The following is a 21,388-nucleotide window of genomic DNA, read 5'->3' on the forward strand; positions in this document are numbered from 1 at the left end:
AGTGTGCAGTACAGATCCGCTAGTCTTCAGAAGTACTTGGGAACCGAAGACTTATTCTAGAAAGTTGGAATGAAGTGACGGAAACTGGGAAGGCTAATCCACTGTACTGTGTTTGTACATATCCTCTGTATATATCGCGGTGTACTTAGCTAGATAAGTAATCACGGTGTTGTATATATGTGTGTTCACTATTCCCTGGTTGTTTTGATGATTTCCTGTGTATAGCATGCTGTGCATGTGGTTTGCATCAGATTTGCATTGTCAGCTTGTATGCATGTTCTGGTTGTTATTTGCACCTTATTCCCTGGTCTCAGGATCTGTATTGCTGCAAACTGTGGTCATCTCCTGTCCCTCCATTCAGGTTTTTGACATCACCCATGGTACATTTATCTTGTTATCCAGATTTGCATAAAGATTTAGAATCTTGCCCCTACTGGACATTTCTGGGCTGGCATATTGTCAAAATACCTTCTGTGGGGCCAAATTAGTGGTCGTATACTTCTGCTTGTTAAATCTTTAAAGGTTAGGATGTGATTCCTTGCCAGTTTCTTTTTAAATTCTTACCAGGTCTACATAGATGGACCCTGGGCTGAACAACTAGCTGGACCCTGGGCTGAGCAACTAGCTGGACCCTGGGCTGAGCAACTAGCTGGACCCTGGGCTGAGCATCTAGCTTACCCATCAGGCTGGGCAGCAGACTGGACACCATCTGGCTGGGCAGTGGACTGGATACCAACAAGTAAGTCATTGGACTGGATACCAACAAGCTGGGCAGCAGACTACATTGCCAACAATCTAAGCAGCGAACTGGATGCCAACATGGAGCATGTGGTTAAACTCTAAGCTTAGCATCTAGCTGAACCCTGGGCTGAGCATCTATGTAGACTCTGGGCTGGGCAACTTTCTGGACCTTAGACTGAGCATCTAGCTGGAGCCTGGGCTGAGCATCTAGCTAGACCATGGGCTGAGCGTCTACCTTAACCCTAGGCTGAGCAACTTGCTGGACCTTAGACTGAGCATCTAGCCGGACACTTGGTTGAGAATCTAACTGGCCCCCGGGCTGAGCATCTAGTTGTACCCCGAGCATCTAGCTGGAGCCTGGGCTGAGCATCTAGCTGGAGCCTGGGCTGAGCAACTAGCTGGACCCTCGGTAGAGCATCTAGTTGGAAACTGGGCTGAGCACCTAGCTGGCTCTTGGGCTGACCACATAACTGGAGCCTGGGCTGAGCATCCATATGGAGCCTGGGCTGAGCATCCATATGGGGCATGGGCTGAGCATCCATATGGAGCATGGGCTGAGCATCCATATGGAGCATGGGCTGAGCATCCATATGGAGCATGGGCTGAGCATCCATATGGAGCATGGGCTGAGCATCCATATGGAGCATGGGCTGAGCATCCATATGGAGCATGGGCTGAGCATCCATATGGAGCATGGGCTGAGCATCTAGCTTACCCATCAGGCTAAGCAGCAGACTAGATACCAATAGGCAAATCATCAGAGTAGATACCAACCCTGGGCTGAGCATCTAGCTTACCCATCAGGCTGGGCAGCAGACTGGACACCATCAGGCTGGGCAGTGGACTGGATACCAACAAGTAAATCATTGGACTGGATACCAACAGGCTGGGCAGCAGACTACATTGCCAACAATCTAAGCAGCAAACTGGATGCCAACATGGAGCATGTGGCTAAACTCTAAGCTTAGCATCTAGCTGAACCCTGGGCTGAGCATCTATGTAGACTCTGGGCTGGGCAACTTTCTGGACCTTAGACTGAGCATCTAGCTGGAGCCTGGGCTGAGCATCTAGCTAGACCATGGGCTGAGCGTCTACCTTAACCCTAGGCTGAGCAACTTTCTGGACCTTAGACTGAGCATCTAACCGGACACTTGGTTGAGAATCTAACTGGCCCCCAGGCTGAGCATCGAGTTGTACCCCGAGCATCTAGCTGGAGCCTGGGCTGAGCAACTAGCTGGACCCTCGGTAGAGCATCTAGTTGGAAACTGGGCTGAGCAACTAGCTGGCTCTTGGGCTGACCACATAGCTGGAGCCTGGGCTGAGCATCTAGCTTACCCATCAGGCTGGGCAGCAGACTGGACACCATCAGGCTGGGCAGTGGACTGGATACCAACAAGTAAATCATCGGACTGGATACCAACAGGCTGGGCAGCAGACTACATTGCCAACAATCTAAGCAGCGAACTGGATGCCAACATGGAGCATGTGGCTAAACTCTAAGCTTAGCATCTAGCTGAACCCTGGGCTGAGCATCTATGTAGACTCTGGGCTGGGCAACTTTCTGGACCTTAGACTGAGCATCTAGCTGGAGCCTGGGCTGAGCATCTAGCTAGACCATGGGCTGAGCGTCTACCTTAACCCTAGGCTGAGCAACTTGCTGGACCTTAGAATGAGCATCTAGCCGGACACTTGGTTGAGAATCTAACTGGCCCCCAGGCTGAGCATCGAGTTGTACCCCGAGCATCTAGCTGGAGCCTGGGCTGAGCAACTAGCTGGACCCTCGGTAGAGCATCTAGTTGGAAACTGGGCTGAGCACCTAGCTGGCTCTTGGGCTGACCACATAGCTGGAGCCTGGGCTGAGCATCTAGCTTACCCATCAGGCTGGGCAGCAGACTGGACACCAATAGGCTGGGCAGTGGACTGGATACCAACAAGTAAATCATCGGACTGGATACCAACAGGCTGGGCAGCAGACTACATTGCCAACAATCTAAGCAGCGAACTGGATGCCAACATGGAGCATGTGGCTAAACTCTAAGCTTAGCATCTAGCTGAACCCTGGGCTGAGCATCTATGTAGACTCTGGGCTGGGCAACTTTCTGGACCTTAGACTGAGCATCTAGCTGGAGCCTGGGCTGAGCATCTAGCTAGACCATGGGCTGAGCGTCTACCTTAACCCTAGGCTGAGCAACTTGCTGGACCTTAGAATGAGCATCTAGCCGGACACTTGGTTGAGAATCTAACTGGCCCCCAGGCTGAGCATCTAGTTGTACCCCGAGCATCTAGCTGGAGCCTGGGCTGAGCAACTAGCTGGACCCTCGGTAGAGCATCTAGTTGGAAACTGGGCTGAGCACCTAGCTGGCTCTTGGGCTGACCACATAGCTGGAGCCTGGGCTGAGCATCCATATGGAGCCTGGGCTGAGCATCCACATGGAGCCTGGGCTGAGCATCCACATGGAGCATGGGCTGAGCATCCATATGGGGCATGGGCTGAGCATCCATATGGAGCATGGGCTGAGCATCCATATGGGGCATGGGCTGAGCATCCATATGGGGCATGGGCTGAGCATCCATATGGAGCATGGGCTGAGCATCCATATGGAGCATGGGCTGAGCATCCATATGGGGCATGGGCTGAGCATCCATATGGAGCATGGGCTGAGCATCCATATGGGGCATGGGCTGAGCATCCATATGGAGCATGGGCTGAGCATCCATATGGAGCATGGGCTGAGCATCCATATGGAGCATGGGCTGAGCATCCATATGGAGCATGGGCTGAGCATCCATATGGGGCATGGGCTGAGCATCCATATGAACATGGGCTGAGCATCCATATGGAGCATGGGCTGAGCATCCATATGGAGCATGGGCTGAGCATCCATATGGAGCATGGGCTGAGCATCCATATGGGGCATGGGCTGAGCATCCATATGAACATGGGCTGAGCATCCATATGGAGCATGGGCTGAGCATCCATATGGAGCATGGGCTGAGCATCTAGCTTACCCATCAGGCTAAGCAGCAGACTAGATACCAATAGGCAAATCATCAGAGTAGATACCAACAGGCTGGGCAGCAGACTGCATGCCAACATAAAGCATCTGTCTAAACCCTGGGCTGAGCATCTAGCTGGATCCTGGACTGAGCATCTACCTAGACCCTGGGCTGAGCATCTACCCAGACCCTGGGCTGAGCATCTACCCAGACCCTGGGCTGAGCATCTACCTAGACCCTGGGCTGAGCATCTACCTAGACCCTGGGCTGAGTGACTTTCTGGACCTTAGACTGTGCATCTAGCTGGACTATGGGCTGAGTGTCTACCTTAACCCTAGGCTGAGAAACTTTCTGGACCTTACACCGAGAATCTAACTGGACCCTGGGCTGAGCAACTAGCTGGACTGTGGGCTGAGCATCTAGTTGTACCCCGAGCTGAACATCTAGTTGGAACCTGGGCTGAGGATATAGCTGGAGCCTGGGCTGAGCATCTAGCTGGACCCTGGGCTCAGCATCTAGCTGGAGCCTGGGCTCAGCATCTAGCTTAAACCTGGGCTGAGCAACAGGGTGAACCGTAGGCTAAGATGAGCATCTGGTTGGAGCCTGGGCTGAGCATCTGGTTGGAGCCTGGGCTGAGCATCTGGTTGGAGCCTGGGCTGAGCATCTGGTTGGAGCCTGGGCTGAGCATCTGGTTGGAGCCTGGGCTGAGCATCTGGTTGGAGCCTGGGCTGAGCATCTGGTTGGAGCCTGGGCTGAGCATCTGGTTGGAGCCTGGGCTGAGCATCTGGTTGGAGCCTGGGCTTAGCATCTGGTTGGAGCCTGGGCTTGGCATCTGGTTGGAGCCTGGGCTTGGCATCTGGTTGGAGCCTGGGCTTGGCATCTGGTTGGAGCCTGGGCTTAGCATCTGGTTGGAGCCTGGGTTTAGCATCTAGCTGGAGCCTGGGCTGAGCAACTAGCTGAAGCCTGGGCTGAGCATCTAGCTGGAGCCTGGGCTGAGCATCTAGTTGGTGCCTGGGCTAAGCATCTAGTTGGAACCACAAAGTAGGAAGGAACAAAAGCGGTGAAAGGTACATACCAATAGACAAAAAATCTACAAAAGTATGTTTGTAAAAATATATAATTCTTTATTGTATCAAAAAAACATCTAAAATAAGCCTGTCCTCATATCCCAACCACCACCCCAATTGACCCCGACAGTTCGTACAGCAGCCCCAGCACTCAATCACATACACTCAGACCAGATATTGCGGAAAGCTCTGAGCACAAAAATATGTTGTGCAGTATTGGCACAGCTCCAATGGCAAAAGTACATTTACATGCCTGTTCAGTTTGGCAATAAGAGAATTTTTTCAGGCCTCCATTACAGCATAATGGTAGTTTGTTAGGCAAAGAACACCCAAAGCAGTATTGCACAGCGTTATTGGGTACATAAAGACTCCATATAGCAGGGAGCAGAAGACAGTCCTTTTAGCTCAGCAGAAGGCACAGCCATAGAACATGCAGAAGCAAAGTAGTCCAAAGCAGCATGGATAGTAAGTAAGCAGCGGCAGCATGGATAGACAAGCAGTCCTGTGACACATATAATTGGTGCACACAGCAGATGAATGCCTCAAAGCTCCGTCCATGAGTTAGAGCACAGATACACAAATAGGCTCCATGACATGAGCTGATTGTAAACAGTTCCAGTGTTTGCTGGTATGTAGTAGTATAAGCTGCTCACCAAATCCGTTGTTTATGTGTCCTCAGGCAGACAGCCCTGTGGTCCAAGTGATTCCCTCTCAAGGCAGAAATGCAGAGAAGGGAGGTGATGGCTGGGCTGTGCTTCAATAGCACCAGGTCCAATGTAGAGGAGTGGTCGGGGGGCCAGGCAAAGCAGCGGTAATGCCACTCACAGCCCCGACATGTTTCACGAGCGACTGCTCGTTTCCTCAGGAGGCGTGGCTAACCGCAATCAGCATCTAGTTGGAGCCTGGGATTAGCATCTAGCTTGAGCCTGGGCTGAGCAACTGGGTGGACCGTGGGCTGAGCATCTAGCTGGACCATGGGCTGGCATCTACCTAGATCCTGGGCTAAGCAACTTGCTGGACCTTAGACTAAGCATCTAGCTGGACCCGGGGCTGAGCACCTAGCTAAATCCTGGGCTGAGTATCTAGCTGGACCCTGGGCTAAGCATCTAGCTGGACCCTGGGCTAAGCATCTAGCTGGACCCTGGGCTAAGCATCTAGCTGGACCCTGGGCTAAGCATCTAGCTGGACCCTGGGCTAAGCATCTAGCTGGACCCTGGGCTAAGCATCTAGCTGGACCCTGGGCTAAGCATCTAGCTGGACCCTGGGCTAAGCATCTAGCTGGACCCTGGGCTAAGCATCTAGCTGGACCCTGGGCTAAGCATCTAGCTGGACCCTGGGCTAAGCATCTAGCTGGACCCTGGGCTAAGCATCTAGCTGGACCCTGGGCTGAGCATCTAGCTGGACCCTGGGCTGAGCATCTAGCTGGACCCTGGGCTGAGCATCTAGCTGGACCCTGGGCTGAGCATCTAGCTGGACCCTGGGCTGAGCATCTAGCTGGACCCTGGGCTGAGCATCTAGCTGGACCGTGGGCTGAGCATCTAGCTGGACCCTGGGCTAAGCATCTAGCTGGACCCTGGGCTAAGCATCTAGCTGGACCCTGGGCTAAGCATATAGCTGGACCCTGGGCTAAGCATCTAGCTGGACCCTGGGCTAAGCATCTAGCTGGACCCTGGGCTAAGCATCTAGCTGGACCCTGGGTTAAGCATCTAGCTGGACCCTGGGCTAAGCATCTAGCTGGACCCTGGGCTAAGCATCTAGCTGGACCCTGGGCTGAGCATCTAGCTGGACCCTGGGCTGAGCATCTAGCTGGACGCTGGGCTGAGCATCTAGCTGGACGCTGGACTGAGCATCTAGCTGGACGCTGGGCTGAGCATCTAGCTGGACCCTGGGCTGAGCATCTAGCTGGACCCTGGGCTGAGCATCTAGCTGGACCCTGGGCTGAGCATCTAGCTGGACCCTGTGCTGAGCATCTAGCTGGACCCTGGGCTGAGCAACTACCTAGACCCTGGGCTGAGCAACTACTTAGACCCGGGGCTGAGCGACTTTATGGACCTTAGACTGACATCTAGCTGGACCATGGGCTGAGAATCTAACTGGACCCTGGGCTGAGCATAGTTGGAACCTGGTACAGGGTGGCAAGTGATGCTGCTGGTCTGTGTTTATGAGTACTGGGTGGCAGGTAATGCTGCTGGTCTGTGTTTCTGGGTACTGGGTGGCAGGTAATGCTGCTGGCCTGTGTTTCTGGGTACTGTGTGGCAGGTGATACTGCTGGCCTGTGTTTCTGGGTACTGGGTGGCAGGTGATGCTGCTGGCCTGTGTTTCTGGGTATTGGGTGGCAGGTGATGCTGCTGGCCTGTGTTTCTGGGTACTGGGTGGCAGGTGATGCTGCTGGACTGTGTTTCTGAGTACTGGGTGGCAGGTGATGCTGCTAGCCTGTGTTTCTGAGTACTGGGTGGCAGGTAAAGCTGCTGGCCTGTGTTTCTGGGTATTGGGTGGCAGGTGATGCTGCTGGCCTGTGTTTCTGGGTACTGGGTGGCAGGTGATGCTGCTGGACTGTGTTTCTGAGTACTGGGTGGCAGGTGATGCTGCTAGCCTGTGTTTCTGGGCACAGGGTGGCAGGTGATGCTGCTGGCCTGTTTTTCTGGGTACAGGGTGGCAGGTGATGGTCTGTAATCAGTACAAAACCAGACAACCAGCAGAGCTAGGGCATCTCCTGCTCATCATTAGCATCCCCAGGCAGAGCCTCATCACCACCAGTGTACCTTTACTCTGTATCCCCTCTCATCACCACCCACAGGAAAATGAGGCTCCTTCCACCAGGGCAGCTTATAGGAGTCTGATGATCACAGCCATTAACCCGCCTCTGCAAGATGAACTCTGCCACTGATTAATTTCTGGCTGTCACACTTCAACTGGAATGGTAGAAGAAGCAGGGACGTGGCACTACAGCTGGCAGCAGGAGGGGTTGGCAGGGTACACTCGCTTCACTGACTCAGGTGCAGCTGGCGTGCTAAGGTTTAGGGATAGGTAGAGGGAGGGTTCTGTGTGAGAGTTGGGTTTGGTTTAGTAGTAATAAGGCAAACTTTAACTCTATCACCTAAATCAATAACACTAAAATACCGTTCGATCGATGGAAAGGTGTTATGTTGTACTTTTTTCTGAAATGAAAAAATATGATTAATATTACAACTAATGTTTTGTACCGTTTAACCATTTCAGCCGCCCAGGCGTGAAGCTCACGTCCGGGCGGCTGCTCTGCTTCGCTCCCCCGCTCCTGCGCGCGATTGCGGGCGCACCCAGTGTCCCCCCCCCCCCCCCCGTGTCCCCCAGTAGCCCTGGGATCAGTGAAAGGAAACATGGTTCCCGATCACTGATCCCTGTTCCCCGCAGAAAAACCAAAGCGCTCACCCGTGAGGCTTCAGTTCTTCTGCCCGGAAGAATTTCCGCATCCCCCTTGTACTACCGCTTACCGAGAAGTACAAGGAGGGAAACAAAAAATGAAGGTGGCCATCTTGTGGCCAAATAGTAAAACTACATCTACACTTTTTTTTACATTACAATTTACTCATACAACATTAAAAATTTACTGTTTATGTTCCACACCAAAATATTCACCAAATAAAATCTGTAATGGAAAAAAAAAAAAAAAAGACATAAATAGTTACCTAAGGGTCTGAACTTTTTAAATATGGATTTGAAGGGGGTATACTACAAACATTTTTTTAATTATAAGCTTGTAAATAGTGATGGGCGCAAAACGGAAACAATGCATCTTTTATTTCCAAATAAAATATTGGTGCCATACATTGTGATAGGGACAAAATGTAAATGGTATAATAACCGAGACATACGGGCAAATAAAATACATAGGTTTTAATTATGGTAGCATGGGTTATTTTAAAGCTATAATGGCCGAAAACTGAGAAATAATGAATTTTTTCCATTTATTTCTTATTAATCCTGTAAATATGCATTTACAGTAAAGTGGCTCTTAGCAAAATGTACCACCCACAGAAAGCCTAATTAGTGGTGGAAAAAACAAGATATAGATCAATAAATTGTGATAAGTAGTGATAAAGTTATTAGCGAATGAATGGGAGGTGAAAATTGCTCCGATGCATAAGGTAAAAAATCACCGCGGGCTGAAATGGTTAATTTATACTTTACATGTATATTTACGGTAAAATGTTATTGATAGTTTCTGTTAAATGTCAGACGGAAACACGATTAAACATAAACTGTGTCTCTGGAATAATAATAATAATCGTTAAAAATTAATTTGAAAAATGAATTTTAAACAAAGTGATCATTCACAATGAAATGTATTCATAAACCAATATTTTTATACTTATTATTGTAGAAACCAAGATCAGCAGCACAACTCTTGAAAAAATAGCTCTTTATTCAAACACGTAATTAAAATCACATGCCAAAAAAATGGGCTTAGACGCAGCTACAGCCCGCTGTTTTGAATGCGTCTTTGTCAAGCTGCAAGCTCATAATGACATGCTAGATAGACACACCACTTTATATACCCCTGGTCAGATACAAACTGACCAATCAGGCATACTAACTAAAAAGAGCGACCAATCAGCAGGTTCCTGTAGTAAGGAGGACCTGATGGGGAAAGATAAAAATAGAACTCCCTCTGACATCACCAATGACATCACTTAGGGGAGGTAATCACTGGTAAAGGAGAGTAGGCTTGGCCAAAAAAAACAACTCCCAGCCAATGAAGGCTGTAGGTGACTGGATAGTGTAATGGTTAAAGGCTCCGTCTCTGACACAGTAGACCAGGTTCAAATCCCGGCTCCATCTGCTCAGCAAGCCAACATCCACTCAACAGGAGATCCCAGAAAAGTCTCCCTAACACCGCCACTGCCCACAAAGCGCGCCACAGCCCCGGCGCACCTAGTTCGCCAAAAAAAGAGCATGATACAAGTGCTCGTCTTTTAGTAAGTCACCCACCGCCAATCGGAAGTAAAAACGCCTAAAAATAACGCATAGACGCAAAAAGACTTTTTGTACGCGGAAATATTTTGTACGTGAAAATAACGCTTACGAATACGCATACAAACTGTTAACGTGTAAAAACGTACGCAAAGGATCCAGTACACCCACTGGAGTCCAAAATGGCAGGAAAAGATAGACCAAGCCAAAAAGAGAAAAAAATGAAAAAACAAACAAAAATAACAAGGAATTTGCTGAGTGATCGGCTGATCGCTCATAATAAAGATACTATCAAATTCAATACAAAATACAAAAAGGCATAGAGAGTGAGGAAAAAACAGGCAATATACACACCAAAACTAGATAATGCCATGTGTGCAGCTTTCCCAACCCTCACAAATAAGCAGCACCACTTATTATTGAAAAATAAGGAATTCGGCTGTATCCTGCACCCTTTTTTCATAGCGCCTCTATTTCGTGTACGCCGATGTTCAGTGGATAAATGTAGTGGCTCACTGGAGTAGATTCTTTATCCAGTACTATCATTTTACCACTAGATGGAACCATATGTAAACAAATATTTCCAAAAAATAGACTATCAGGCCTCTTTTCCGCAGGCAGATGAAGGTGAATTACTGCCACAAACATGAATCAATTTTATTGGAATTCCACATGAAAGACCAATACAAAGTGGTCTACACGTGAGAAATGGAACAAAAATCATACATGATTCCAAACATTTAAAAATAATAATAAATAACTGCAAAGTGGGGTGTGCGTAATTATTCAGCCCCCTGAGTCAATACTTTGTGAAACCACCTTTTGCTGCAATTACAGCTGCCACTCTTTTAGGTTATGTCTCTACCAGCTTTGCACATCTAGAGACTGAAATCCTTGTCCATTCTTCTTTGCAAAACACCTCCAGCTCAGTCAGATTAGATGGACAGCGTTTGTGAACAGCAGTTTTCAGATCTAGCCACAGATTCTCGAGATCTGGACTTTGACTGGGCCATTCTAACAAATGGATATGTTTTGTTTTAAACCATTCCATTGTTGCCCTGGCTTTATGTTTAGGGTCGTTATCCTGCTGGAAGATGAACCTCCGCCCCAGTCTCAAGTCTTTTGCAGACTCCAAGAGGTTTTCTTCCAAGATTGCACTGTATCTAGCTCCATCCATCCTCCCATCAACTCTGACCAGCTTCCATGTCCCTGCTGAAGAGAAGCACCTCAGAGCTGCCACCACCATATTTGACAGTGGGGATGGTGTGTTCAGAGTGATGTGCAGTGTTAGTTTTCCGCCACACATAGCATTTTGGCCAAAGAATTCAATTTTGGTCTCATCTGACCAGAGCACCTTCTTACACGTTTGCTGTGTCCCCCACATGGCTTGTGGCAAACGGGACTTCTTATGCTTTTCTGTTAACAATGGCTTTCTTCTTGCCACTCTTACATAAAGGCCAACTTTGTGCAGTGCATGACTAATAGTTGTCCAATGGACAGATTCCCCCACCTGAGCTGTAGATCTCTGCAGCTCGTCCAGAGTCATCATGGGCCTCTTGATTGCATTTCTGATCAGCGCTCTCCTTGTTCGGCCTGTAAGTTTAGGTGGACGGCCTTGTCTTGGTAGGTTTACAGTTGTGCCATACTCCTTCCACTTCTGAATGACTGCTTGAACAGTGCTCTGCGGGATGTTCAAGGCTTTGGAAGTCTTTTTGTAGCCTAAGCCTGCTTTACATTTCTCAATAACTTTATCCCTGACATGTCTGGTGTGTTCTTTGGACTTCATGGTGTTGTTGCTCCCAGTATTCTCTTAAACAACCTCTGATGCCGAAACAAAGCAGCTGTATTTGTAATGACATTAGATTACACACAGGTGCACTCTATTTAGCCATTAGCACTCATCAGGCAATGTCTATGGGCAACTGACTGCACTCAGACCAAATGGGGTTGAATAATTACACACACCCCACTTTGCAGTTATTTATTTGTAAAACATGTTTGGAATCATGTATGATTTTCGTTCCACTTCTCACGTGTACACCACTTTGTATTGATCTTTCACGTGGAATTCCAATAAAATTGATTCATGTTTGTGGCAGTAATATAACAAAATGTGAAAAACTTCAAGGGGGCCGAATACTTTTGCAAACCACTGTAACTATGAAGGCAGAATGAAATCAGCTCAGCTGAGTAAGGCATGTAGTGAGACTATCTTAGTAAAGATAAGAATTTATGTTTGTTTCAAAGCCATCACCCAACTAGGCGATGGTGTATTCTCCTGGTATCTATGGAGGAGCTCGCAAGCGGACCAATCCGTCATTTCCACTTTTGAGCAAGATCTTCCAACTAGTTCCTATAGAGCAGGGTTTCTCAACCAGGGTTCCCTGGGTACTTTGCAGGGGTTCCTTGGCATTTTTCCCCATCGTGGATGTTAAAGGGAACCAGAGAGGAACGGCATGAAAAAATAGAACAAGATTTTATACATACCTAGGGGTTCTTCCAGCCCCATAAGCCTGGATCGCTCCCACACCGCCATCCTCCGCTTCCTGGATCGGCGGTACCGGGTCCCGTCACTTCCAGCAGACGCGGACAATTGTCCGCATCACAGGGGCTCCCTCCATACTCGTACGCATGAGGCTGCGCCGTAGGCAGCCTCATGCATATGTGTATGGAGGGAGCCCCGTGTGATGCGGACATTTGGCTGCGTCTGCCGGCCGACTGGCGGCAATGACGGGACCCGGTACCGGCGGATCCAGGCAGCAGAGGACGGCGGCGTGGGAGCGATCCGTGCGTATGGGGCTGGAGGAAGCCCCAGGTATGTATAGAAGCCCCCCAACCTCTCTGGTTCCCTTTAAGGGAAGTATGATAAGGAGCACACTATAATATGGGGCACACTATAATTGGTAGTCAGAATAGTAATGAACAAAGCATTAGAATAAAGGGCCATTATAATGAAGGGCACGGTATAATAGGACATAAATGGCCACACCAGCTTTTAACCCCCTTGGCGTTATGATTCTTTCCGGATTTTAGGGTCTAAAAGCGGTGCAATTTTTTTGCATACTTTTAGATCAAGCATGGGGAAACTTGGCCCTCCAGCTGTTAACCCTCCTGGCGGTTTGCAAAAAATCCGCCAGGGGGCAGCAAACTCTTTTTTTAAATTTTTTTTTTTTCTTTTCATGTAGCGAGACAAAGTCTCGCTACATGATAGCCGCAGCTCAGCGGCATCCCCCCAGCCCCTCCGATCGCCGCCGGCGATCGGAGATCAGGAGATCCCGTTCAAAGAACGGGATCTCCTGGAGGGCTTCCCCCGTCGCCATGGCGACGGGCGGCATGACGTCACCGACGTCGTGACGTCATTGGGAGTCCCGGCCTACCCCTTAGCGCTGCCTGGCACTGATTGGCCAGGCAGCGCACGGGGTCTGGGGGGGGGGGGCCGGCGCGGCGAGCGGAGGCACCTAATCGGTGCGGAGCGGCGGCGATCAGACTGCACACGCAGCTAGCAAAGTGCTAGCTGCGTGTTGCAAAACAAAAAGTGTACAAATCGGCCCAGCAGGGCCTGAGAAATCCCCCTGCGCGGCATAGCCCGTGCTCAGCACGGGCTTACCGCCAGGGAGGTTAAGGAACCACAAGTCCCACAATGCATTGCAGGAGTCTGACAGCCATAGTCATGACTCATAAAGGCAAATGCATTGTGAGACTTGTAGTTCCGTAACAGCTGGAGGGCCGAGTTTGCCCATGCCTGTTTTAGATTCTAAAACCTGGAAAAAATCATGCTGTTAGGGAGATCTGCAGCAGCTCAGCATTCACTCACCTCCCTGGGATCCAGAGCTGCAGTTTTCCCTCCATTCTGCGGGTGGCGTTGTAACCTTATAATGAGATTGCTGGCTGTCATGGCGACAGACGTGATCTCACCAGGGGGAAGCAGAGCCTCAGAGGAGAGGAAGAAGAATGGAGGCTGGCATCAGGATCTCCCAGGAGGTGAGTTAAAATTCCTGCTGCACGCTATACTCTGCAGTAATCTCTTGTCGGCTACCACGAGTTCAGCTCGGGGGTACCACTCCTGGCATGTTTTTTCCACCCCGAGCTGAACTTGTGATTACCGCTAAGGAGGTTAAAGACCATGCCACCTGCAAATTAAATTCAGCGGTTCCTTGAGATCCAAAAATTACTTGCAGGGGTTCCTTCAGATCCAAAAAGTATTTGCAGGGTTCCTCCAGGATAAAAAGTTTGAGAAAGGCTGCTATAGAGGCTTCCCACACCTTCCTCCAGTCCCTGAAAATGACTGACAAGGGCCCATATGCAATTAAATTTTCCCTAGGAGATAATTTTCATCTTCTCTTTAAACTAACTTTTCAGCATTTTACAATTTAAAAAGTACCAAAAAGTCGGTGAAAAAGTACTATCAAAATTATTCTGAGTATTTTCTTGCTCGCTGATGGCTTAAAGCTAATGTAACCCCAGATTTAAAAAAAAAAAAAGGCAGACACTCACCTAAGGAGAGGGAAGGCTCGGTCCTAATGAGCCTTCCCTCTCCTCTCCTGGTGTCCTCCGTGCTGCGCTGTCTCCCCCGTTCGCATCCGCAACCGCGGGGACTTCGGAAGTCTTCGGGAGCCGAGTCCTCCCGAAGACAGGCGAGTGCGTCATAGAGGGCGCGTGCGTAGTGTAAAGCGGCCCGTCTTCGGGCGCACTCAAGCTCCCGAAGCATTTCCGAAGCCTCCCTTCGGCCGGGAGACAGCGGTATTTGACTGAAACGGTCGAATACCGCTACAGGGGAGCCAGGACAACAGCGGGCACCGGGAGAGGAGAGGGAATGCTCTATGTGGGACCCAGAGCCTCCCTCTCCTTAGGTGAGTATCTGACTTTTTTTTTTTTTTAAACGGGTTCCCTTTAGCTTTAAAAGGCACTTCATGACAAATTATGAAAATATCACCACGGAGAAAACTCAGGTGAAAAAGTGAATTGCAATTGCATATGGGCCAAGAACTCATCTGGCACAAGTGAGGCCAAAACCGTACAAAAATTCAGCAGTGCCTAATTACAATTTTGACTGATGAACTATCCAAAGAAATTGATATGTGACCAGTAGATCACCTGCTGATTCCATAAGAGCTATTAAAGAGGAGCTGTTAGGTATAAGGTCTCAGAGAAAATAAACACATATATCAGTAGCTAAAGATTGGCTGTACTTACATTACATATGCATTTCACTGTCCACGTTTGGATTTCACAGAATTTGTATATAGTATATGCAGAGATAGATGCTCCTGACAGCTGATGGCAGGCTCCATGTTTTTCTGTCAAATGTGTCGTCATGTCCTGCCTGCTTCCTGATCACAGATAAGCTCGTACTTGAACAACACAGTGTGCAGTGAATATTAACCACTTGCCGACCGCACGCTTATACCGTGCGTCGGCAAAGTGGCAGCTGCAGTACTGCGTCGCCAGCTGCAGGCTGATTAATCAGGAAGCAGCCGCTCGCGCGAGCGGCTGCTTCCTGTCAAATCACGGCGGGGGGCTCCGTGAATAGCCTGCGGGCCGCCGATGGCGGCTCGCAGGCTAAATGTAAACACAAGCGGAAATAATCCGCTTTGTTTACATTGTACGGCGCTGCTGCGCAGCAGCGCCGTAAGGCAGATCGGCGATCCCCGGCCAATCAGCGGCCGGGGATCGCCGCCATCTGACAGGGGACGTCCTGTCACTGGCTGCACAGGACGGATAGCGTCCTGTGCAGCCCGGATCTCCGGGGAAGGGAGGTAGGAGAGGGAGGGGGAGAATGTCGCCACGGAGGGGGGCTTTGAGGTGCCCCCCCCGCAACATGCCTGCACGCAGACGCGATCAGACCCCCCCTGCACATCATCCCCATAGGGGGGAAAAAAGGGGGGCGATCTGATCGCTCTGCGTGCACCCTGATCTGTGCTAGGGGCTGCAGAGCCCACCCAGCACAGATCACATAATACAGCGCTGGTCCTTAAGGGGGGGTAAAGGGTGGGTCCTCAAGTGGTTAATGAGCCATGTGGCTAGGAACAATAGCTGACTCCTGCAGTGTACTCTGCCCGGAGATTTATCAGTGCTACGCACTGGACTGATTACAAGCTGCTGTAAAGTCTCATTAGCAGCCGAGGGGAGGGCCCCAGAATGCTTTGCAGTATAGTATGCGGCTTGCGTCCTCTTGGGTTTTAACAGCCTTGCTGATAAGCACACATCAAAGGTAACTGAGATTTTTATCTTCACTAATGGCTTTTGGGCTTCCTTCTAAACTGTTTAACACAGGAGAATAGAGGTTTAAATTAGCTTCTGCAGCCTGACAGAATGACACAGCCGACATTTAATAGATATAATACATCATACTTTTATACCTATAGTAATATCACCAAGATACTGCAGGGAACATGAAAGAGGCATTCGTAAACTCAGTGCTTGATTTCGCCTTTCAGACTACTAATAGAGCAAGAACAGTTTACTGCTTGTTCCATGTGCTGGATTATCGGACGCCTCGTGCTAAACCCCCGGAACAGTACGTGTGACCGTCCTCCACAAAGACTTCAACTAATCATGAACGCTGTGTGTAATAACTACACACAGTCTCATCCCTCATCAATCTTTTTCCCGAATCCAGAGTTCCAGACTCTCCGTCGGCTCTCAGCAGCAGCCCCCGCCCACTTCCTGTCTTCCCACTGGCGTCACTTCCAGGACCCTCACTAGCTACTCCATCTACCTTAGTGGGTCTCCGCAACTTCCGGTAAACACCGTTACGGAGGCTGTGGCGAGCAGAAGTTCCCCCCCTGTGGAATGTGAAGGTGCAGCGGGGAGTATCGGGCGCTGTGAGTGCGGCTGGCGGCCAGGTTATACTGCGGGGAGGCTGAGGGCTCGGCGTGCCTGGATTTCTTTTGTTGTGCATATAAATATAAATGATGAACCTTTAAGCCCTGATTTACACCAGCGTGTGTGCGACCACTGTATGTGACCTGTGCAAGGATGAATGGGGTCCCCTCTAAGGGCATCGCTCAAGCAGTCCTGTTTACGGTTTATAGTATTCTGGACTACAGTACTATTATTGAAGCTGCAAGTCTCTGCATGGATTGCTGCATCTAGTCTGTGTGAGTGGCTGTGATTATTGCCTGGATCTGCACACTGATGTTATGAGTAAACACAAAACTCTCTGACTAATTAGATTGTGGTTAAGTCTGCAGAGAGTCACTGTGTATAGAGTGAGATGCTGTCTGCTCAGAAGTAATTTTATTTGCACTTCGGATGCTGGTAGGCATCACCACCATAGTTCATTGTTGTCTAGTGCCAACTTAGGGGACAGACCATGTTTTTGGAATGTGGTAGGAAACCGGGGTGACCAGCTTAATACAGACACAGGGAGAACATACCAACTTTGTGCAGCTAGTGCACTGGCTTTAATCTGAATTAGGGAGCCATCAATGAGAGGGGGTAGTGTGCTTCACTGTGCCATCACACTGCCCACACATGCAACTTTTGTCACCCTTATGATGAGTTGAGATGGTAACGGTCTTTGTAAAATTATGAAAAATATTTTCACTTCAGGTTTGCTTTAAAAGAAACCAGAGATGAACGCTTTGGCACAAAATAAACATCCCTCAATAGATTTTACAAAATAAATACTATACCTGGTATTTTCGACACTCAGGTGTTCCGCTTTTGTGTTTTTTTTTTTTTTTAGTAAAACTCCATGCAAAACACAGTTCATCAAAAAAGCATATTATTTAGTGGGCTGTGTGCAAAATGAAATCCCCATTTCTAAAAACCTCTTATGACTAACAAATATAGATGGAAAAAAGTTTTTCGATATACCCTTACAATAGCAGCTCCTCCCATCTCATCACAGCTTTCTGTAATGCTGCAGTATAGAGAACAGGAAAGCAGAGCCAGAAGGGGCGGGATTGGGCTTTAAAAGACATCAGAGAAGACAGACTCAGCTTTAATGATTCCTGAGCAAAGGCAGACTGAATGCTCAGTCAGGGATTTTATCAGGGCTAATAACAGCAGGCTGAGCAGTGAAGGATGAAGCAGAGAGCAGGGTAGATGGTTTCTCTAATGTTCCCACTGATATATATGGTAAAATACATGAGGGTGCTTCGTCTCTGGTTCACTTTAAAGGCCCAGTAAATAGTTGTTGAAGAAATGATCAGTATATGAGGAAGGAGAGCCTGCTTGCTTACACAAAGCTGCAAGAGCCCAGTTTTCTGTGGAAATATGAAATGTTTGGTCTCAGGCATGTCACATGAGCACGCATTTCATATTTTGTGGAGTGTAAGGCTGCATTTCCACTTGTGCGGTGCGAATCGCGGGTCTATGCGAATTTTCATCCGAATTCGCATGAAATTCGCATGGATGACGGTGTATGCGAATTTAACCATGGCAGTGCTGGTGTGCTTTTCCATTGTTTCTATGCGAATTTTCATGCGAATTCGCATGAAAATTCGCATACCCAAACCTCATGCGAATTTTCTATTAAATACATTGTATGCGATTCGCATAGCGGTATGCGATATGCGAATTCTGATGGCTCTGCCATGCGAATTTTTTCTGCACAGAAAAACGCAAAGGAATCCTGACAAGTGGAAACAGTCCCATTCACTTGTATTGCTATGCGAATTTGCATGCGAAAAACGCATGCGAATTCGCGATAGTGGAAATGGGCCCTAACACTTTAGTGCAGTGGTTTCCTTGATCCTCCCACAGTCCACCTTTCTAGCATTGGGTACCTTTTAAACATATTTAACAAGAGTTTGTTTCTCATGGTGCACTTCCATCTTATACGAACGTATCTGTACAGAGTTTGAACAGAGTGTGTGTTCCAGCCTTTAGGCTAGGTTTACAGTTGGCATTTCATTGTTTTCCCTGTAACAGCAGGAACAGAAGGCAACAGGAAAGTGGCTCTGCACACTTTCTACGTGTTGCATCTCATACAGTGAAGCAAACAGTCAATGGAAAATATGCTTCATTGTAAACTGTGATTTTGTGGTAACACAGTGCATTGGGATGCTGTTATACCACAATGCCCCATTGCTCTGTGAACTTCATAGGTGTTGCGTTACAGTACGGCAAGCCGCATTACAATGTGGCAATTTCGTTGCACCGCAATACAACACGTTGAAAGTAGCCCATGTTGGTGGTCTCAGGATGTGTTATGTCATTGCATTGCCATCTTCCTCCATGGAGCTGTATAGTTTATAATGCAGACAGTAGTTGTGTGCGAAGATACATAGTTCACAGAAGTAAAATTTTAGCATCCAGCAACACAGTTACAAAATACATACAAGTTCATGCATGGTATAAGAACATCCTGCATACGTGTTTATGAGTTGGAATTAGTGCCACAGAGAAAGATGAGAACACCAGGTGTGTTTACCCCTTAAAGGGGCATTATGACGAAAAATCGTAAAAATTAAAATATGTGCAAACAAAGAAATAAGAAGTGCGTTTTTTCCTGAGTAAAATGAGCCATAAATGACTTTTCTCCTATGTTGCGGTCACTTAGGGCTGGTGCACACCGAGCGGCTTTTTGGGCGTTTTCAGATCCGCTTGCGGCTGCGGATCTGCTTGGTCAATGTATCTCAATGGGGTGGTGCACACCAGAGCGGCAGGCGTTTTGCAGAAACGAAAAATGCCTGGGTGAGGCATTTTTTGGATTTCGGATGCGTTTCTGCCTCAATGTTAAGTATAGGAAAAACGCAAACCGCTCTGAAAAACGCCTGTTCAGAGCGGTTTTGCAGGCGTTTTTGTTACAGAAGCTGTTCAGTAACAGCTTTACTGTAACAATATATGAAATCTACTATACTGAAAACCGCAGCAGCAATCCGCAAAACGCTAGCAAAACGCCATAGAAAAATTAAAAAAAGCGTTTCAAAATCTGCTAGCGTTTTGCGGATCTGCTTGCGGTTTTTGGTGTGCACCAGCCCTTACAGTAGATAGTAGAAATCTGACAGAAGTGACAGGTTTTGGACTAGTCAATCTCTTCATAGGGGATTCTCCACAGGGCTTTTATTCTTTATAAAGATATTCCATAAAAAGGATTTAAATAATGATGCTGGCCAGCTTCGCTGTTAGGCTACACTGTTGTTTGGCAGTTGGACAGATCAACTGCCATTCACTAAGTGCTTTTGAAAATAAATCCCTGAGAATCCCCTATGAAGAGATGGACTAGTCCAAAACCTGTCACTTCTGTCAGATTTCTACTACCTACTGTAAGCAACAGCAACATAGGAGAAAAGTAATTTATGGCTCATTTTACTCTGGAAAAATTGTTCTTATTTGTATATGTTTGCACATATTTTAAATTTTAAAATGTTTCGCCATAGTGCCCCTTTAATGGCAAGTAGGTGGAAACAGTAGGTAAGGTAATGAAGGGGTCAGTGGATGAGGCAGCTGGTGTAGATGTGGCTATATCTGGAAGGAGGGGGGAGGGGACGACGACGACTATAATCACAGATTATGCGTTTGTCTGTTGGGGTGCATTTGAAGATTTCAAGGCCCAGAGCATGGCAGACAAGATTTGTAAGAGAATTCCAATGGAAGAGTGAAACTTTATAGAATAGATGCCCTGGATGGCAGCCTGAGAATAGTGGATCAAAGTGGTGGGTTTCATGTTAGTTTTTAGTGTTTTTCTGACCTTCATTCACTTACAGTAAATGGAACAGAAATGCAGTTGCACAAATAATGCAGAAGGCAGTGCGTTTGCTAACTGCATTGAATTTGGGAGAACATAAATATGGGCTTTCTAGGAGAAAACATGTCATTGCAATTCCCTGATCTAGTGTGATCCAAAAAGTGGATTGGCGCACATACAGTGGGAACAGGTCCTAAAGCTGGGTAGACATCGCGCAATTTTCACTTCAGATCTAATTCGAGTTAGTGATCAGGTCGATATTCATATCAGATATTGATCGATTGAAAGATAGCAATGCATACACACGTGATTTTTTTTTTTAATTTTTTTTCCTACCAAATTCCTATCAGATGTACTACCATATTTCCACATGGACATGAATTGAAAGGACGTGCACACAGAATATAACTATAGCCAGTATTTCAATCAATATTTTTCAGCATCTGCTTCCGATCGAGAAAAAGATAGATTTTCAGCTGGGATCGGTTGCTGGCAGTCAGTAGACTGTATATATATATTTTTTTTTTCTACAACCCAATCATGTTCTAGACTGGAAATTGCATCTTAAATTAAAATTGCATAGTATGTACACAGCATAACTGTTGTCAAATGGAATAAAGGCAGACAAACAATCAAAAAGCACTGATATTTGTGGAGCATTATGGCACTGTCAGTATTGAAAGATGTGGTGCTGTCCATTGTTTCTGTTATGCTGGGTACACATGATGCTATTTCCTGTCCGATCGACGGGAATCGGACGATTATTTCCATCATGTCCAATCTGCTTCTGTTCGATAATGAAGTTTTCACAGGAAAAACGAAACCATTATCTATCGAGAACAGTCTGGACATGTACACACGATGCAACTTCCTGTCTGTCAAATTACTAGTTGATCGGACAGGAAATTGCATTGTGTGAGTTCAAGCAGTTTCATGCCACACTTGCCTTTCTTGTATTGTTCTATGTTTTCATATACCGTACTTCCATGTATTC

General features: G+C 47.7%; 1 protein-coding gene across 12 annotated transcripts in view; it reads left to right on the forward strand.

Annotated features, from left to right (window-relative positions):
- The first annotated feature begins 2,115 nt into the window (after positions 1 to 2,115).
- Positions 2,116 to 21,388, forward strand: part of NF2 (NF2, moesin-ezrin-radixin like (MERLIN) tumor suppressor) — a 167,128-nt gene continuing 147,855 nt past the window's right edge. For 7 of the 12 annotated variants that reach the window (XR_011022086.1, XM_068240359.1, XM_068240302.1 and 4 more), the window contains exon 1: positions 16,443 to 16,579. The gene's annotated coding sequence lies outside the window, so the exon portion shown is untranslated. Of the gene's footprint in view, positions 2,138 to 16,436; positions 16,601 to 16,630; positions 16,856 to 21,388 lie in introns of those variants that run through there. The other 5 variants (XM_068240346.1, XM_068240328.1, XM_068240311.1 and 2 more) reach the window with 5 other exon arrangements.

The sequence above is a fragment of the Hyperolius riggenbachi genome, chromosome 1, assembly GCF_040937935.1.
Source record: "Hyperolius riggenbachi isolate aHypRig1 chromosome 1, aHypRig1.pri, whole genome shotgun sequence".
NCBI classification, from domain to species: domain Eukaryota; kingdom Metazoa; phylum Chordata; class Amphibia; order Anura; family Hyperoliidae; genus Hyperolius; species Hyperolius riggenbachi.